This window comes from Solea solea, unplaced genomic scaffold (genome assembly GCF_958295425.1).
Source record: "Solea solea unplaced genomic scaffold, fSolSol10.1 scaffold_35, whole genome shotgun sequence".
Taxonomy (NCBI): Eukaryota; Metazoa; Chordata; class Actinopteri; order Pleuronectiformes; family Soleidae; genus Solea; species Solea solea.
This window is the reverse complement of record NW_026704150.1, coordinates 300879-316297: the sequence shown is the minus strand read 5'-3', so window position 1 is coordinate 316297 and position 15419 is coordinate 300879. Positions and strand designations below refer to the sequence as shown.

The following is a 15419-nucleotide window of genomic DNA, read 5'->3' as shown; positions in this document are numbered from 1 at the left end:
CTCATGCACTCACATCTACCACTAAACCTTGGAGGTGTCCCCCGTGAGCTAGGAATGTGCCACAGCCTCAGCGGTTGATAGAAAACTGCAGCACACAACCAACGGTAAGAATGCGCTTCCAAACATGCAGTCAAATGTGGGCGGTTGATTGGCCGGCAAACCAAAAACGTTGAAGAAAGGCTGTCCCAAGGTGGCCGGCCGGGCCGACCGAGACTGTGGTGACTCTGGCGGATAGACTCCTTGGCTGCTCTCAAGGAGAGGGGCTATGTTGACTCTGGTTTTTCTTCAAAATGCTCAAGTCATTCGCCTTTTACTAAAGACTTCCGTGGAGAGGAACGTCCAAGAGTTTAAGTTATTTTTGGTGGGCTTTGCTGTATGGCTGCGCCCTTTGAGTGTGTCAAATGTCAAGCAGCTGTCCGTCACGGCTCAGAGGTGCACTTAGATCACCTGGGGGTGGAGGTGAGCAGCAGCAGCAGCCTTTGTTATGCGCACTTCAGAAACACGGCACCACAACAAGTAACTTGTGCGCCAAGATCTTGAGTTGGCCCCAGACACTGGTGGGCCATCGCTTCTCGGCCTTTTGGCTAAGATCAAGTGTAGTATCTGTTCTTCTCAGTTTAATATCTGATATGTCCTCTATATGGGGATTAAATATTAAATGCATTTTTGAGCATTGGGCGGTGAAACCTTGGGCTTGCTCTCTTCACTCCTTGCATTGACCTGGTATTGCAGTGCCACCAGGAACGGTGCACCGTTCTCTTTTTTTCTGTGAAAACCAAAGCAAGGCTGAAACTGGAAGGACATTAACGTGTGCCCGTGCGTCAACGTAATTGCAAGCCCACGTTTCTTGTAAGGAAGCAGCAGTGTAAAAGCGTGCTGCAGTGTAAAAGCTTACAGCACCTGGTATTCCCAGGCGGTCTCCCATCCAAGTACTAACCAGGCCCGACCCTGCTTAGCTTCCGAGATCAGACGAGATCGGGCGTGCTCAGGGTGGTGTGGCCGTAAGCCGACTGCCAGGTGACACAGACTCCTTTTATAGACCAGGCAAGGCCCCCTGCTCGTGGAGGGGCTCAAAAGGCAGCCTTCCGAACACACTGCACTTGAGCCTTTATCGCCACTACCTGCTACACTCTATTCCAGTATTAGGAAGCTACACCGAGATGGGTAAGCTGCTGTTGGTGCCGTCAGGTGCAGTTGTTGCTGAATCGATAGGAAATGACAGCCAGGTATGCCAGTGAAAAGGTCGAGTGTTTCCTCTCCAATGTGTGCTGGAGGTTGAAGTTGAACACAGCACAGCATTAACGAGCACCTGAGTCAAGGCATTGGACTCTGGGACTATCCATTTCCTGCACCATCAGCCAAAGAGCTGTGTCTGGGAACAGCCACCCAGTGCTGGGCAAGTACACCTCATACTTACCTGGCAGGGGAGATACCATGATCAAGAAGGTGGTTCACCCAGGGCGAGGCTCAGCCATTGCACTCTGGTTGTGCTGACCCCTGCAAATTCCCCAAACGTGGGAATCTTGACTGCATAATTTTTGCTAGTGGGGTACTGCGTCCGCGCTCTCCCCCGATGACGTAGTTGTAAGCAAAGGTCAGCCGCCCAAGGTTCCGCCTTGTGTGCCCATCTCCAGGCTTCTCACGTGCTCGCAGAGCGACCCCAGTCTTTCCAAGTTGCTGGGAATGGGATGGTTGTGGGTGTTGTCTTTTAGCTCTAAGGAAATGTCATGCTCCCTTTCCCGGCTCTTTGTAGGTAGAACTGGATTGTTGGAGATGGATCCATGGCCATCATGCCAAGGGTTAATACTTTGGCGCTTGCTCCGTCCACTCCTGTACATTGACCTGATATTGAAGCGATGCCAGGAGCAGCTCACCATTTCAGAAGCCCGGAGGAGTTGGGAAACGGCCCGGCAGTTTGTACTGCTCGGTGTGACACAGAGCTGCTTTGCTCATGCACTCACATCTACCACTAAACCTTGGAGGTGTCCCCCGTGAGCGAGGAATGTGCCACAGCCTCAGCGGTTGATAGAAAACTGCAGCACACAACCAACGGTAAGAATGCGCTTCCAAAAATGCAGTCAAATGTGGGCGGTTGATTGGCCGGCAACCCAAAAACGTTGAAGAAAGGCTGTCCCAAGGTGGCCGGCCGGGCCGACCGAGACTGTGGTGACTCTGGCGGATAGACTCCTTGGCTGCTCTCAAGGAGAGGGGCTATGTTGACTCTGGTTTTTCTTCAAAATGCTCAAGTCTTTCGCCTTTTACTAAAGACTTCCGTGTAGAGGAACGTCCAAGAGTTTAAGTTATTTTTGGTGGGCTTTGCTGTATGGCTGCGCCCTTTGAGTGTGTCAAATGTCAAGCAGCTGTCCGTCACGGCTCAGAGGTGCACTTAGATCACCTGGGGGTGGAGGTGAGCAGCAGCAGCCTTTGTTATGCGCACTTCAGAAACACGGCACCACAACAAGTAACTTGTGCGCCAAGATCTTGAGTTGGCCCCAGACACTGGTGGGCCATCGCTTCTCGGCCTTTTGGCTAAGATCAAGTGTAGTATCTGTTCTTATCAGTTTAATATCTGATATGTCCTCTATATGGGGAATAAATATTAAATGCATTTTTGAGCATTGGGCGGTGAAACCTTGGGCTTGCTCTCTTCACTCCTTGCATTGACCTGGTATTGCAGTGCCACCAGGAACGGTGCACCGTTCTCTTTTTTTCTGTGAAAACCAAAGCAAGGCTGAAACTGGAAGGACATTAACGTGTGCCCGTGCGTCAACGTAATTGCAAGCCCACGTTTCTTGTAAGGAAGCAGCAGTGTAAAAGCGTGCTGCAGTGTAAAAGCTTACAGCACCTGGTATTCCCAGGCGGTCTCCCATCCAAGTACTAACCAGGCCCGACCCTGCTTAGCTTCCGAGATCAGACGAGATCGGGCGTGCTCAGGGTGGTGTGGCCGTAAGCCAACGGGCAGGTGACACAGACTCCTTTTATAGACCAGGCAAGGCCCCCTGCTCGTGGAGGGGCTCAAAAGGCAGCCTTCCGAACACACTGCACTTGAGCCTTTATCGCCACTACCTGCTACACTCTATTCCAGTATTAGGAAGCTACACCGAGATGGGTAAGCTGCTGTTGGTGCCGTCAGGTGCAGTTGTTGCTGAATCGATAGGAAATGACAGCCAGGTAGGCCAGTGAAAAGGTCGAGTGTTTCCTCTCCAATGTGTGCTGGAGGTTGAAGTTGAACACAGCACAGCATTAACGAGCACCTGAGTCAAGGCATTGGACTCTGGGACTATCCATTTCCTGCACCATCAGCCAAAGAGCTGTGTCTGGGAACAGCCACCCAGTGCTGGGCAAGTACACCTCATACTTACCTGGCAGGGGAGATACCATGATCAAGAAGGTGGTTCACCCAGGGCGAGGCTCAGCCATTGCACTCTGGTTGTGCTGACCCCTGCAAATTCCCCAAACGTGGGAATCTTGACTGCATAATTTTTGCTAGTGGGGTACTGCGTCCGCGCTCTCCCCCGATGACGTAGTTGTAAGCAAAGGTCAGCCGCCCAAGGTTCCGCCTTGTGTGCCCATCTCCAGGCTTCTCACGTGCTCGCAGAGCGACCCCAGTCTTTCCAAGTTGCTGGGAATGGGATGGTTGTGGGTGTTGTCTTTTAGCTCTAAGGAAATGTCATGCTCCCTTTCCCGGCTCTTTGTAGGTAGAACTGGATTGTTGGAGATGGATCCATGGCCATCATGCCAAGGGTTAATACTTTGGCGCTTGCTCCGTCCACTCCTGTACATTGACCTGATATTGAAGCGATGCCAGGAGCAGCTCACCATTTCAGAAGCCCGGAGGAGTTGGGAAACGGCCCGGCAGTTTGTACTGCTCGGTGTGACACAGAGCTGCTTTGCTCATGCACTCACATCTACCACTAAACCTTGGAGGTGTCCCCCGTGAGCGAGGAATGTGCCACAGCCTCAGCGGTTGATAGAAAACTGCAGCACACAACCAACGGTAAGAATGCGCTTCCAAAAATGCAGTCAAATGTGGGCGGTTGATTGGCCGGCAACCCAAAAACGTTGAAGAAAGGCTGTCCCAAGGTGGCCGGCCGGGCCGACCGAGACTGTGGTGACTCTGGCGGATAGACTCCTTGGCTGCTCTCAAGGAGAGGGGCTATGTTGACTCTGGTTTTTCTTCAAAATGCTCAAGTCTTTCGCCTTTTACTGAAGACTTCCGTGTAGAGGAACGTCCAAGAGTTTAAGTTATTTTTGGTGGGCTTTGCTGTATGGCTGCGCCCTTTGAGTGTGTCAAATGTCAAGCAGCTGTCCGTCACGGCTCAGAGGTGCACTTAGATCACCTGGGGGTGGAGGTGAGCAGCAGCAGCCTTTGTTATGCGCACTTCAGAAACACGGCACCACAACAAGTAACTTGTGCGCCAAGATCTTGAGTTGGCCCCAGACACTGGTGGGCCATCGCTTCTCGGCCTTTTGGCTAAGATCAAGTGTAGTATCTGTTCTTATCAGTTTAATATCTGATATGTCCTCTATATGGGGAATAAATATTAAATGCATTTTTGAGCATTGGGCGGTGAAACCTTGGGCTTGCTCTCTTCACTCCTTGCATTGACCTGGTATTGCAGTGCCACCAGGAACGGTGCACCGTTCTCTTTTTTTCTGTGAAAACCAAAGCAAGGCTGAAACTGGAAGGACATTAACGTGTGCCCGTGCGTCAACGTAATTGCAAGCCCACGTTTCTTGTAAGGAAGCAGCAGTGTAAAAGCGTGCTGCAGTGTAAAAGCTTACAGCACCTGGTATTCCCAGGCGGTCTCCCATCCAAGTACTAACCAGGCCCGACCCTGCTTAGCTTCCGAGATCAGACGAGATCGGGCGTGCTCAGGGTGGTGTGGCCGTAAGCCGACGGGCAGGTGACACAGACTCCTTTTATAGACCAGGCAAGGCCCCCTGCTCGTGGAGGGGCTCAAAAGGCAGCCTTCCGAACACACTGCACTTGAGCCTTTATCGCCACTACCTGCTACACTCTATTCCAGTATTAGGAAGCTACACCGAGATGGGTAAGCTGCTGTTGGTGCCGTCAGGTGCAGTTGTTGCTGAATCGATAGGAAATGACAGCCAGGTAGGCCAGTGAAAAGGTCGAGTGTTTCCTCTCCAATGTGTGCTGCAGGTTGAAGTTGAACACAGCATAGCATTAACGAGCACCTGAGTCAAGGCATTGGACTCTGGGACTATCCATTTCCTGCACCATCAGCCAAAGAGCTGTGTCTGGGAACAGCCACCCAGTGCTGGGCAAGTACACCTCATACTTACCTGGCAGGGGAGATACCATGATCAAGAAGGTGGTTCACCCAGGGCGAGGCTCAGCCATTGCACTCTGGTTGTGCTGACCCCTGCAAATTCCCCAAACGTGGGAATCTTGACTGCATAATTTTTGCTAGTGGGGTACTGCGTCCGCGCTCTCCCCCGATGACGTAGTTGTAAGCAAAGGTCAGCCGCCCAAGGTTCTGCCTTGTGTGCCCATCTCCAGGCTTCTCACGTGCTCGCAGAGCGACGTCCCCAGTCTTTCCAAGTTGCTGGGAATGGGATGGTTGTGGGTGTTGTCTTTTAGCTCTAAGGAAATGTCATGCTCCCTTTCCCGGCTCTTTGTAGGTAGAACTGGATTGTTGGAGATGGATCCATGGCCATCATGCCAAGGGTTAATACTTTGGCGCTTGCTCCGTCCACTCCTGTACATTGACCTGATATTGAAGCGATGCCAGGAGCAGCTCACCATTTCAGAAGCCCGGAGGAGTTGGGAAACGGCCCGGCAGTTTGTACTGCTCGGTGTGACACAGAGCTGCTTTGCTCATGCACTCACATCTACCACTAAACCTTGGAGGTGTCCCCCGTGAGCGAGGAATGTGCCACAGCCTCAGCGGTTGATAGAAAACTGCAGCACACAACCAACGGTAAGAATGCGCTTCCAAACATGCAGTCAAATGTGGGCGGTTGATTGGCCGGCAAACCAAAAACGTTGAAGAAAGGCTGTCCCAAGGTGGCCGGCCGGGCCGACCGAGACTGTGGTGACTCTGGCGGATAGACTCCTTGGCTGCTCTCAAGGAGAGGGGCTATGTTGACTCTGGTTTTTCTTCAAAATGCTCAAGTCTTTCGCCTTTTACTAAATACTTCCGTGGAGAGGAACGTCCAAGAGTTTAAGTTATTTTTGGTGGGCTTTGCTGTATGGCTGCGCCCTTTGAGTGTGTCAAATGTCAAGCAGCTGTCCGTCACGGCTCAGAGGTGCACTTAGATCACCTGGAGGTGGAGGTGAGCAGCAGCAGCCTTTGTTATGCGCACTTCAGAAACACGGCACCACAACAAGTAACTTGTGCGCCAAGATCTTGAGTTGGCCCCAGACACTGGTGGGCCATCGCTTCTCGGCCTTTTGGCTAAGATCAAGTGTAGTATCTGTTCTTATCAGTTTAATATCTGATATGTCCTCTATATGGGGATTAAATATTAAATGCATTTTTGAGCATTGGGCGGTGAAACCTTGGGCTTGCTCTCTTCACTCCTTGCATTGACCTGGTATTGCAGTGCCACCAGGAACGGTGCACCGTTCTCTTTTTTTCTGTGAAAACCAAAGCAAGGCTGAAACTGGAAGGACATTAACGTATGCCCGTGCGTCAACGTAATTGCAAGCCCACGTTTCTTGTAAGGAAGCAGCAGTGTAAAAGCCTGCTGCAGTGTAAAAGCTTACAGCACCTGGTATTCCCAGGCGGTCTCCCATCCAAGTACTAACCAGGCCCGACCCTGCTTAGCTTCCGAGATCAGACGAGATCGGGCGTGCTCAGGGTGGTGTGGCCGTAAGCCGACGGGCAGGTGACACAGACTCCTTTTATAGACCAGGCAAGGCCCCCTGCTCGTGGAGGGGCTCAAAAGGCAGCCTTCCGAACACACTGCACTTGAGCCTTTATCGCCACTACCTGCTACACTCTATTCCAGTATTAGGAAGCTACACCGAGATGGGTAAGCTGCTGTTGGTGCCGTCAGGTGCAGTTGTTGCTGAATCGATAGGAAATGACAGCCAGGTATGCCAGTGAAAAGGTCGAGTGTTTCCTCTCCAATGTGTGCTGGAGGTTGAAGTTGAACACAGCACAGCATTAACGAGCACCTGAGTCAAGGCATTGGACTCTGGGACTATCCATTTCCTGCACCATCAGCCAAAGAGCTGTGTCTGGGAACAGCCACCCAGTGCTGGGCAAGTACACCTCATACTTACCTGGCAGGGGAGATACCATGATCAAGAAGGTGGTTCACCCAGGGCGAGGCTCAGCCATTGCACTCTGGTTGTGCTGACCCCTGCAAATTCCCCAAACGTGGGAATCTTGACTGCATAATTTTTGCTAGTGGGGTACTGCGTCCGCGTTCTCCCCCGTTGACGTAGTTGTAAGCAAAGGTCAGCCGCCCGAGGTTCCGCCTTGTGTGCCCATCTCCAGGCTTCTCACGTGCTCGCAGAGCGACGTCCCCAGTCTTTCCAAGTTGCTGGGAATGGGATGGTTGTGGGTGTTGTCTTTTAGCTCTAAGGAAATGTCATGCTCCCTTTCCCGGCTCTTTGTAGGTAGAACTGGATTGTTGGAGATGGATCCATGGCCATCATGCCAAGGGTTAATACTTTGGCGCTTGCTCCGTCCACTCCTGTACATTGACCTGATATTGAAGCGATGCCAGGAGCAGCTCACCATTTCAGAAGCCCGGAGGAGTTGGGAAACGGCCCGGCAGTTTGTACTGCTCGGTGTGACACAGAGCTGCTTTGCTCATGCACTCACATCTACCACTAAACCTTGGAGGTGTCCCCCGTGAGCTAGGAATGTGCCACAGCCTCAGCGGTTGATAGAAAACTGCAGCACACAACCAACGGTAAGAATGCGCTTCCAAACATGCAGTCAAATGTGGGCGGTTGATTGGCCGGCAAACCAAAAACGTTGAAGAAAGGCTGTCCCAAGGTGGCCGGCCGGGCCGACCGAGACTGTGGTGACTCTGGCGGATAGACTCCTTGGCTGCTCTCAAGGAGAGGGGCTATGTTGACTCTGGTTTTTCTTCAAAATGCTCAAGTCATTCGCCTTTTACTAAAGACTTCCGTGGAGAGGAACGTCCAAGAGTTTAAGTTATTTTTGGTGGGCTTTGCTGTATGGCTGCGCCCTTTGAGTGTGTCAAATGTCAAGCAGCTGTCCGTCACGGCTCAGAGGTGCACTTAGATCACCTGGGGGTGGAGGTGAGCAGCAGCAGCCTTTGTTATGCGCACTTCAGAAACACGGCACCACAACAAGTAACTTGTGCGCCAAGATCTTGAGTTGGCCCCAGACACTGGTGGGCCATCGCTTCTCGGCCTTTTGGCTAAGATCAAGTGTAGTATCTGTTCTTATCAGTTTAATATCTGATATGTCCTCTATATGGGGATTAAATATTAAATGCATTTTTGAGCATTGGGCGGTGAAACCTTGGGCTTGCTCTCTTCACTCCTTGCATTGACCTGGTATTGCAGTGCCACCAGGAACGGTGCACCGTTCTCTTTTTTTCTGTGAAAACCAAAGCAAGGCTGAAACTGGAAGGACATTAACGTATGCCCGTGCGTCAACGTAATTGCAAGCCCACGTTTCTTGTAAGGAAGCAGCAGTGTAAAAGCGTGCTGCAGTGTAAAAGCGTGCTGCAGTGTAAAAGCTTACAGCACCTGGTATTCCCAGGCGGTCTCCCATCCAAGTACTAACCAGGCCCGACCCTGCTTAGCTTCCGAGATCAGACGAGATCGGGCGTGCTCAGGGTGGTGTGGCCGTAAGCCGACGGGCAGGTGACACAGACTCCTTTTATAGACCAGGCAAGGCCCCCTGCTCGTGGAGGGGCTCAAAAGGCAGCCTTCCGAACACACTGCACTTGAGCCTTTATCGCCACTACCTGCTACACTCTATTCCAGTATTAGGAAGCTACACCGAGATGGGTAAGCTGCTGTTGGTGCCGTCAGGTGCAGTTGTTGCTGAATCGATAGGAAATGACAGCCAGGTATGCCAGTGAAAAGGTCGAGTGTTTCCTCTCCAATGTGTGCTGGAGGTTGAAGTTGAACACAGCACAGCATTAACGAGCACCTGAGTCAAGGCATTGGACTCTGGGACTATCCATTTCCTGCACCATCAGCCAAAGAGCTGTGTCTGGGAACAGCCACCCAGTGCTGGGCAAGTACACCTCATACTTACCTGGCAGGGGAGATACCATGATCAAGAAGGTGGTTCACCCAGGGCGAGGCTCAGCCATTGCACTCTGGTTGTGCTGACCCCTGCAAATTCCCCAAACGTGGGAATCTTGACTGCATAATTTTTGCTAGTGGGGTACTGCGTCCGCGTTCTCCCCCGATGACGTAGTTGTAAGCAAAGGTCAGCCGCCCGAGGTTCCGCCTTGTGTGCCCATCTCCAGGCTTCTCACGTGCTCGCAGAGCGACGTCCCCAGTCTTTCCAAGTTGCTGGGAATGGGATGGTTGTGGGTGTTGTCTTTTAGCTCTAAGGAAATGTCATGCTCCCTTTCCCGGCTCTTTGTAGGTAGAACTGGATTGTTGGAGATGGATCCATGGCCATCATGCCAAGGGTTAATACTTTGGCGCTTGCTCCGTCCACTCCTGTACATTGACCTGATATTGAAGCGATGCCAGGAGCAGCTCACCATTTCAGAAGCCCGGAGGAGTTGGGAAACGGCCCGGCAGTTTGTACTGCTCGGTGTGACACAGAGCTGCTTTGCTCATGCACTCACATCTACCACTAAACCTTGGAGGTGTCCCCCGTGAGCGAGGAATGTGCCACAGCCTCAGCGGTTGATAGAAAACTGCAGCACACAACCAACGGTAAGAATGCGCTTCCAAACATGCAGTCAAATGTGGGCGGTTGATTGGCCGGCAAACCAAAAACGTTGAAGAAAGGCTGTCCCAAGGTGGCCGGCCGGGCCGACCGAGACTGTGGTGACTCTGGCGGATAGACTCCTTGGCTGCTCTCAAGGAGAGGGGCTATGTTGACTCTGGTTTTTCTTCAAAATGCTCAAGTCATTCGCCTTTTACTAAAGACTTCCGTGGAGAGGAACGTCCAAGAGTTTAAGTTATTTTCGGTGGGCTTTGCTGTATGGCTGCGCCCTTTGAGTGTGTCAAATGTCAAGCAGCTGTCCGTCACGGCTCAGAGGTGCACTTAGATCACCTGGGGGTGGAGGTGAGCAGCAGCAGCCTTTGTTATGCGCACTTCAGAAACACGGCACCACAACAAGTAACTTGTGCGCCAAGATCTTGAGTTGGCCCCAGACACTGGTGGGCCATCGCTTCTCGGCCTTTTGGCTAAGATCAAGTGTAGTATCTGTTCTTCTCAGTTTAATATCTGATATGTCCTCTATATGGGGATTAAATATTAAATGCATTTTTGAGCATTGGGCGGTGAAACCTTGGGCTTGCTCTCTTCACTCCTTGCATTGACCTGGTATTGCAGTGCCACCAGGAACGGTGCACCGTTCTCTTTTTTTCTGTGAAAACCAAAGCAAGGCTGAAACTGGAAGGACATTAACGTATGCCCGTGCGTCAACGTAATTGCAAGCCCACGTTTCTTGTAAGGAAGCAGCAGTGTAAAAGCGTGCTGCAGTGTAAAAGCGTGCTGCAGTGTAAAAGCTTACAGCACCTGGTATTCCCAGGCGGTCTCCCATCCAAGTACTAACCAGGCCCGACCCTGCTTAGCTTCCGAGATCAGACGAGATCGGGCGTGCTCAGGGTGGTGTGGCCGTAAGCCGACGGGCAGGTGACACAGACTCCTTTTATAGACCAGGCAAGGCCCCCTGCTCGTGGAGGGGCTCAAAAGGCAGCCTTCCGAACACACTGCACTTGAGCCTTTATCGCCACTACCTGCTACACTCTATTCCAGTATTAGGAAGCTACACCGAGATGGGTAAGCTGCTGTTGGTGCCGTCAGGTGCAGTTGTTGCTGAATCGATAGGAAATGACAGCCAGGTAGGCCAGTGAAAAGGTCGAGTGTTTCCTCTCCAATGTGTGCTGGAGGTTGAAGTTGAACACAGCACAGCATTAACGAGCACCTGAGTCAAGGCATTGGACTCTGGGACTATCCATTTCCTGCACCATCAGCCAAAGAGCTGTGTCTGGGAACAGCCACCCAGTGCTGGGCAAGTACACCTCATACTTACCTGGCAGGGGAGATACCATGATCAAGAAGGTGGTTCACCCAGGGCGAGGCTCAGCCATTGCACTCTGGTTGTGCTGACCCCTGCAAATTCCCCAAACGTGGGAATCTTGACTGCATAATTTTTGCTAGTGGGGTACTGCGTCCGCGCTCTCCCCCGATGACGTAGTTGTAAGCAAAGGTCAGCCGCCCAAGGTTCCGCCTTGTGTGCCCATCTCCAGGCTTCTCACGTGCTCGCAGAGCGACGTCCCCAGTCTTTCCAAGTTGCTGGGAATGGGATGGTTGTGGGTGTTGTCTTTTAGCTCTAAGGAAATGTCATGCTCCCTTTCCCGGCTCTTTGTAGGTAGAACTGGATTGTTGGAGATGAATCCATGGCCATCATGCCAAGGGTTAATACTTTGGCGCTTGCTCCGTCCACTCCTGTACATTGACCTGATATTGAAGCGATGCCAGGAGCAGCTCACCATTTCAGAAGCCCGGAGGAGTTGGGAAACGGCCCGGCAGTTTGTACTGCTCGGTGTGACACAGAGCTGCTTTGCTCATGCACTCACATCTACCACTAAACCTTGGAGGTGTCCCCCGTGAGCGAGGAATGTGCCACAGCCTCAGCGGTTGATAGAAAACTGCAGCACACAACCAACGGTAAGAATGCGCTTCCAAAAATGCAGTCAAATGTGGGCGGTTGATTGGCCGGCAACCCAAAAACGTTGAAGAAAGGCTGTCCCAAGGTGGCCGGCCGGGCCGACCGAGACTGTGGTGACTCTGGCGGATAGACTCCTTGGCTGCTCTCAAGGAGAGGGGCTATGTTGACTCTGGTTTTTCTTCAAAATGCTCAAGTCTTTCGCCTTTTACTAAAGACTTCCGTGTAGAGGAACGTCCAAGAGTTTAAGTTATTTTTGGTGGGCTTTGCTGTATGGCTGCGCCCTTTGAGTGTGTCAAATGTCAAGCAGCTGTCCGTCACGGCTCAGAGGTGCACTTAGATCACCTGGGGGTGGAGGTGAGCAGCAGCAGCCTTTGTTATGCGCACTTCAGAAACACGGCACCACAACAAGTAACTTGTGCGCCAAGATCTTGAGTTGGCCCCAGACACTGGTGGGCCATCGCTTCTCGGCCTTTTGGCTAAGATCAAGTCTAGTATCTGTTCTTATCAGTTTAATATCTGATATGTCCTCTATATGGGGAATAAATATTAAATGCATTTTTGAGCATTGGGCGGTGAAACCTTGGGCTTGCTCTCTTCACTCCTTGCATTGACCTGGTATTGCAGTGCCACCAGGAACGGTGCACCGTTCTCTTTTTTTCTGTGAAAACCAAAGCAAGGCTGAAACTGGAAGGACATTAACGTGTGCCCGTGCGTCAACGTAATTGCAAGCCCACGTTTCTTGTAAGGAAGCAGCAGTGTAAAAGCGTGCTGCAGTGTAAAAGCTTACAGCACCTGGTATTCCCAGGCGGTCTCCCATCCAAGTACTAACCAGGCCCGACCCTGCTTAGCTTCCGAGATCAGACGAGATCGGGCGTGCTCAGGGTGGTGTGGCCGTAAGCCGACGGGCAGGTGACACAGACTCCTTTTATAGACCAGGCAAGGCCCCCTGCTCGTGGAGGGGCTCAAAAGGCAGCCTTCCGAACACACTGCACTTGAGCCTTTATCGCCACTACCTGCTACACTCTATTCCAGTATTAGGAAGCTACACCGAGATGGGTAAGCTGCTGTTGGTGCCGTCAGGTGCAGTTGTTGCTGAATCGATAGGAAATGACAGCCAGGTATGCCAGTGAAAAGGTCGAGTGTTTCCTCTCCAATGTGTGCTGCAGGTTGAAGTTGAACACAGCATAGCATTAACGAGCACCTGAGTCAAGGCATTGGACTCTGGGACTATCCATTTCCTGCACCATCAGCCAAAGAGCTGTGTCTGGGAACAGCCACCCAGTGCTGGGCAAGTACACCTCATACTTACCTGGCAGGGGAGATACCATGATCAAGAAGGTGGTTCACCCAGGGCGACGCTCAGCCATTGCACTCTGGTTGTGCTGACCCCTGCAAATTCCCCAAACGTGGGAATCTTGACTGCATAATTTTTGCTAGTGGGGTACTGCGTCCGCGCTCTCCCCCGATGACGTAGTTGTAAGCAAAGGTCAGCCGCCCAAGGTTCCGCCTTGTGTGCCCATCTCCAGGCTTCTCACGTGCTCGCAGAGCGACGTCCCCAGTCTTTCCAAGTTGCTGGGAATGGGATGGTTGTGGGTGTTGTCTTTTAGCTCTAAGGAAATGTCATGCTCCCTTTCCCGGCTCTTTGTAGGTAGAACTGGATTGTTGGAGATGGATCCATGGCCATCATGCCAAGGGTTAATACTTTGGCGCTTGCTCCGTCCACTCCTGTACATTGACCTGATATTGAAGCGATGCCAGGAGCAGCTCACCATTTCAGAAGCCCGGAGGAGTTGGGAAACGGCCCGGCAGTTTGTACTGCTCGGTGTGACACAGAGCTGCTTTGCTCATGCACTCACATCTACCACTAAACCTTGGAGGTGTCCCCCGTGAGCGAGGAATGTGCCACAGCCTCAGCGGTTGATAGAAAACTGCAGCACACAACCAACGGTAAGAATGCGCTTCCAAACATGCAGTCAAATGTGGGCGGTTGATTGGCCGGCAAACCAAAAACGTTGAAGAAAGGCTGTCCCAAGGTGGCCGGCCGGGCCGACCGAGACTGTGGTGACTCTGGCGGATAGACTCCTTGGCTGCTCTCAAGGAGAGGGGCTATGTTGACTCTGGTTTTTCTTCAAAATGCTCAAGTCTTTCGCCTTTTACTAAATACTTCCGTGGAGAGGAACGTCCAAGAGTTTAAGTTATTTTTGGTGGGCTTTGCTGTATGGCTGCGCCCTTTGAGTGTGTCAAATGTCAAGCAGCTGTCCGTCACGGCTCAGAGGTGCACTTAGATCACCTGGAGGTGGAGGTGAGCAGCAGCAGCCTTTGTTATGCGCACTTCAGAAACACGGCACCACAACAAGTAACTTGTGCGCCAAGATCTTGAGTTGGCCCCAGACACTGGTGGGCCATCGCTTCTCGGCCTTTTGGCTAAGATCAAGTGTAGTATCTGTTCTTATCAGTTTAATATCTGATATGTCCTCTATATGGGGATTAAATATTAAATGCATTTTTGAGCATTGGGCGGTGAAACCTTGGGCTTGCTCTCTTCACTCCTTGCATTGACCTGGTATTGCAGTGCCACCAGGAACGGTGCACCGTTCTCTTTTTTTCTGTGAAAACCAAAGCAAGGCTGAAACTGGAAGGACATTAACGTATGCCCGTGCGTCAACGTAATTGCAAGCCCACGTTTCTTGTAAGGAAGCAGCAGTGTAAAAGCGTGCTGCAGTGTAAAAGCTTACAGCACCTGGTATTCCCAGGCGGTCTCCCATCCAAGTACTAACCAGGCCCGACCCTGCTTAGCTTCCGAGATCAGACGAGATCGGGCGTGCTCAGGGTGGTGTGGCCGTAAGCCGACGGGCAGGTGACACAGACTCCTTTTATAGACCAGGCAAGGCCCCCTGCTCGTGGAGGGGCTCAAAAGGCAGCCTTCCGAACACACTGCACTTGAGCCTTTATCGCCACTACCTGCTACACTCTATTCCAGTATTAGGAAGCTACACCGAGATGGGTAAGCTGCTGTTGGTGCCGTCAGGTGCAGTTGTTGCTGAATCGATAGGAAATGACAGCCAGGTATGCCAGTGAAAAGGTCGAGTGTTTCCTCTCCAATGTGTGCTGGAGGTTGAAGTTGAACACAGCACAGCATTAACGAGCACCTGAGTCAAGGCATTGGACTCTGGGACTATCCATTTCCTGCACCATCAGCCAAAGAGCTGTGTCTGGGAACAGCCACCCAGTGCTGGGCAAGTACACCTCATACTTACCTGGCAGGGGAGATACCATGATCAAGAAGGTGGTTCACCCAGGGCGAGGCTCAGCCATTGCACTCTGGTTGTGCTGACCCCTGCAAATTCCCCAAACGTGGGAATCTTGACTGCATAATTTTTGCTAGTGGGGTACTGCGTCCGCGTTCTCCCCCGATGACGTAGTTGTAAGCAAAGGTCAGCCGCCCGAGGTTCCGCCTTGTGTGCCCATCTCCAGGCTTCTCACGTGCTCGCAGAGCGACGTCCCCAGTCTTTCCAAGTTGCTGGGAATGGGATGGTTGTGGGTGTTGTCTTTTAGCTCTAAGGAAATGTCATGCTCCCTTTCCCGGCTCTTTG

General features: G+C 52.0%; 32 non-coding genes across 32 annotated transcripts; 24 read left to right on the top strand and 8 right to left on the bottom strand.

Annotated features, from left to right (window-relative positions):
- The first annotated feature begins 269 nt into the window (after positions 1-269).
- On the top strand, positions 270-382 carry LOC131453622 (U5 spliceosomal RNA). The gene has a single exon (XR_009238336.1). It is a non-coding gene; the product is annotated as a U5 spliceosomal RNA (small nuclear RNA).
- A 182-nt stretch (positions 383-564) lies between these two features.
- LOC131453517 (U2 spliceosomal RNA) lies at positions 565-757 on the top strand. Its single transcript, XR_009238237.1, has one exon. It is a non-coding gene; the product is annotated as a U2 spliceosomal RNA (small nuclear RNA).
- A 131-nt stretch (positions 758-888) lies between these two features.
- On the bottom strand, positions 889-1007 carry LOC131453269 (5S ribosomal RNA). The gene has a single exon (XR_009238003.1). It is a non-coding gene; the product is annotated as a 5S ribosomal RNA (ribosomal RNA).
- A 402-nt stretch (positions 1008-1409) lies between these two features.
- On the top strand, positions 1410-1573 carry LOC131453328 (U1 spliceosomal RNA). The gene has a single exon (XR_009238053.1). It is a non-coding gene; the product is annotated as a U1 spliceosomal RNA (small nuclear RNA).
- Positions 1574-2217: 644 nt separating this feature from the next.
- Positions 2218-2330, top strand: LOC131453571 (U5 spliceosomal RNA). The gene has a single exon (XR_009238289.1). It is a non-coding gene; the product is annotated as a U5 spliceosomal RNA (small nuclear RNA).
- Positions 2331-2509: 179 nt separating this feature from the next.
- Positions 2510-2702, top strand: LOC131453474 (U2 spliceosomal RNA). Its single transcript, XR_009238195.1, has one exon. It is a non-coding gene; the product is annotated as a U2 spliceosomal RNA (small nuclear RNA).
- Positions 2703-2833: 131 nt separating this feature from the next.
- On the bottom strand, positions 2834-2952 carry LOC131453268 (5S ribosomal RNA). Its single transcript, XR_009238002.1, has one exon. It is a non-coding gene; the product is annotated as a 5S ribosomal RNA (ribosomal RNA).
- A 402-nt stretch (positions 2953-3354) lies between these two features.
- Positions 3355-3518, top strand: LOC131453327 (U1 spliceosomal RNA). The gene has a single exon (XR_009238052.1). It is a non-coding gene; the product is annotated as a U1 spliceosomal RNA (small nuclear RNA).
- Positions 3519-4162: 644 nt separating this feature from the next.
- On the top strand, positions 4163-4275 carry LOC131453611 (U5 spliceosomal RNA). Its single transcript, XR_009238326.1, has one exon. It is a non-coding gene; the product is annotated as a U5 spliceosomal RNA (small nuclear RNA).
- Positions 4276-4454: 179 nt separating this feature from the next.
- Positions 4455-4647, top strand: LOC131453473 (U2 spliceosomal RNA). The gene has a single exon (XR_009238194.1). It is a non-coding gene; the product is annotated as a U2 spliceosomal RNA (small nuclear RNA).
- Positions 4648-4778: 131 nt separating this feature from the next.
- Positions 4779-4897, bottom strand: LOC131453267 (5S ribosomal RNA). Its single transcript, XR_009238001.1, has one exon. It is a non-coding gene; the product is annotated as a 5S ribosomal RNA (ribosomal RNA).
- A 402-nt stretch (positions 4898-5299) lies between these two features.
- On the top strand, positions 5300-5463 carry LOC131453326 (U1 spliceosomal RNA). Its single transcript, XR_009238051.1, has one exon. It is a non-coding gene; the product is annotated as a U1 spliceosomal RNA (small nuclear RNA).
- A 647-nt stretch (positions 5464-6110) lies between these two features.
- Positions 6111-6223, top strand: LOC131453596 (U5 spliceosomal RNA). The gene has a single exon (XR_009238312.1). It is a non-coding gene; the product is annotated as a U5 spliceosomal RNA (small nuclear RNA).
- A 179-nt stretch (positions 6224-6402) lies between these two features.
- LOC131453449 (U2 spliceosomal RNA) lies at positions 6403-6595 on the top strand. Its single transcript, XR_009238170.1, has one exon. It is a non-coding gene; the product is annotated as a U2 spliceosomal RNA (small nuclear RNA).
- A 131-nt stretch (positions 6596-6726) lies between these two features.
- LOC131453645 (5S ribosomal RNA) lies at positions 6727-6845 on the bottom strand. The gene has a single exon (XR_009238359.1). It is a non-coding gene; the product is annotated as a 5S ribosomal RNA (ribosomal RNA).
- Positions 6846-7247: 402 nt separating this feature from the next.
- LOC131453390 (U1 spliceosomal RNA) lies at positions 7248-7411 on the top strand. Its single transcript, XR_009238114.1, has one exon. It is a non-coding gene; the product is annotated as a U1 spliceosomal RNA (small nuclear RNA).
- Positions 7412-8058: 647 nt separating this feature from the next.
- On the top strand, positions 8059-8171 carry LOC131453621 (U5 spliceosomal RNA). The gene has a single exon (XR_009238335.1). It is a non-coding gene; the product is annotated as a U5 spliceosomal RNA (small nuclear RNA).
- A 179-nt stretch (positions 8172-8350) lies between these two features.
- LOC131453448 (U2 spliceosomal RNA) lies at positions 8351-8543 on the top strand. The gene has a single exon (XR_009238169.1). It is a non-coding gene; the product is annotated as a U2 spliceosomal RNA (small nuclear RNA).
- Positions 8544-8692: 149 nt separating this feature from the next.
- Positions 8693-8811, bottom strand: LOC131453644 (5S ribosomal RNA). The gene has a single exon (XR_009238358.1). It is a non-coding gene; the product is annotated as a 5S ribosomal RNA (ribosomal RNA).
- Positions 8812-9213: 402 nt separating this feature from the next.
- Positions 9214-9377, top strand: LOC131453389 (U1 spliceosomal RNA). The gene has a single exon (XR_009238113.1). It is a non-coding gene; the product is annotated as a U1 spliceosomal RNA (small nuclear RNA).
- Positions 9378-10024: 647 nt separating this feature from the next.
- Positions 10025-10137, top strand: LOC131453630 (U5 spliceosomal RNA). Its single transcript, XR_009238344.1, has one exon. It is a non-coding gene; the product is annotated as a U5 spliceosomal RNA (small nuclear RNA).
- Positions 10138-10316: 179 nt separating this feature from the next.
- LOC131453516 (U2 spliceosomal RNA) lies at positions 10317-10509 on the top strand. The gene has a single exon (XR_009238236.1). It is a non-coding gene; the product is annotated as a U2 spliceosomal RNA (small nuclear RNA).
- A 149-nt stretch (positions 10510-10658) lies between these two features.
- LOC131453643 (5S ribosomal RNA) lies at positions 10659-10777 on the bottom strand. The gene has a single exon (XR_009238357.1). It is a non-coding gene; the product is annotated as a 5S ribosomal RNA (ribosomal RNA).
- Positions 10778-11179: 402 nt separating this feature from the next.
- On the top strand, positions 11180-11343 carry LOC131453325 (U1 spliceosomal RNA). Its single transcript, XR_009238050.1, has one exon. It is a non-coding gene; the product is annotated as a U1 spliceosomal RNA (small nuclear RNA).
- Positions 11344-11990: 647 nt separating this feature from the next.
- On the top strand, positions 11991-12103 carry LOC131453570 (U5 spliceosomal RNA). Its single transcript, XR_009238288.1, has one exon. It is a non-coding gene; the product is annotated as a U5 spliceosomal RNA (small nuclear RNA).
- Positions 12104-12282: 179 nt separating this feature from the next.
- Positions 12283-12475, top strand: LOC131453509 (U2 spliceosomal RNA). Its single transcript, XR_009238229.1, has one exon. It is a non-coding gene; the product is annotated as a U2 spliceosomal RNA (small nuclear RNA).
- A 131-nt stretch (positions 12476-12606) lies between these two features.
- LOC131453642 (5S ribosomal RNA) lies at positions 12607-12725 on the bottom strand. Its single transcript, XR_009238356.1, has one exon. It is a non-coding gene; the product is annotated as a 5S ribosomal RNA (ribosomal RNA).
- Positions 12726-13127: 402 nt separating this feature from the next.
- Positions 13128-13291, top strand: LOC131453398 (U1 spliceosomal RNA). Its single transcript, XR_009238122.1, has one exon. It is a non-coding gene; the product is annotated as a U1 spliceosomal RNA (small nuclear RNA).
- Positions 13292-13938: 647 nt separating this feature from the next.
- On the top strand, positions 13939-14051 carry LOC131453595 (U5 spliceosomal RNA). The gene has a single exon (XR_009238311.1). It is a non-coding gene; the product is annotated as a U5 spliceosomal RNA (small nuclear RNA).
- A 179-nt stretch (positions 14052-14230) lies between these two features.
- On the top strand, positions 14231-14423 carry LOC131453447 (U2 spliceosomal RNA). Its single transcript, XR_009238168.1, has one exon. It is a non-coding gene; the product is annotated as a U2 spliceosomal RNA (small nuclear RNA).
- A 131-nt stretch (positions 14424-14554) lies between these two features.
- Positions 14555-14673, bottom strand: LOC131453641 (5S ribosomal RNA). Its single transcript, XR_009238355.1, has one exon. It is a non-coding gene; the product is annotated as a 5S ribosomal RNA (ribosomal RNA).
- Positions 14674-15075: 402 nt separating this feature from the next.
- Positions 15076-15239, top strand: LOC131453388 (U1 spliceosomal RNA). Its single transcript, XR_009238112.1, has one exon. It is a non-coding gene; the product is annotated as a U1 spliceosomal RNA (small nuclear RNA).
- Positions 15240-15419: the final 180 nt, after the last annotated feature.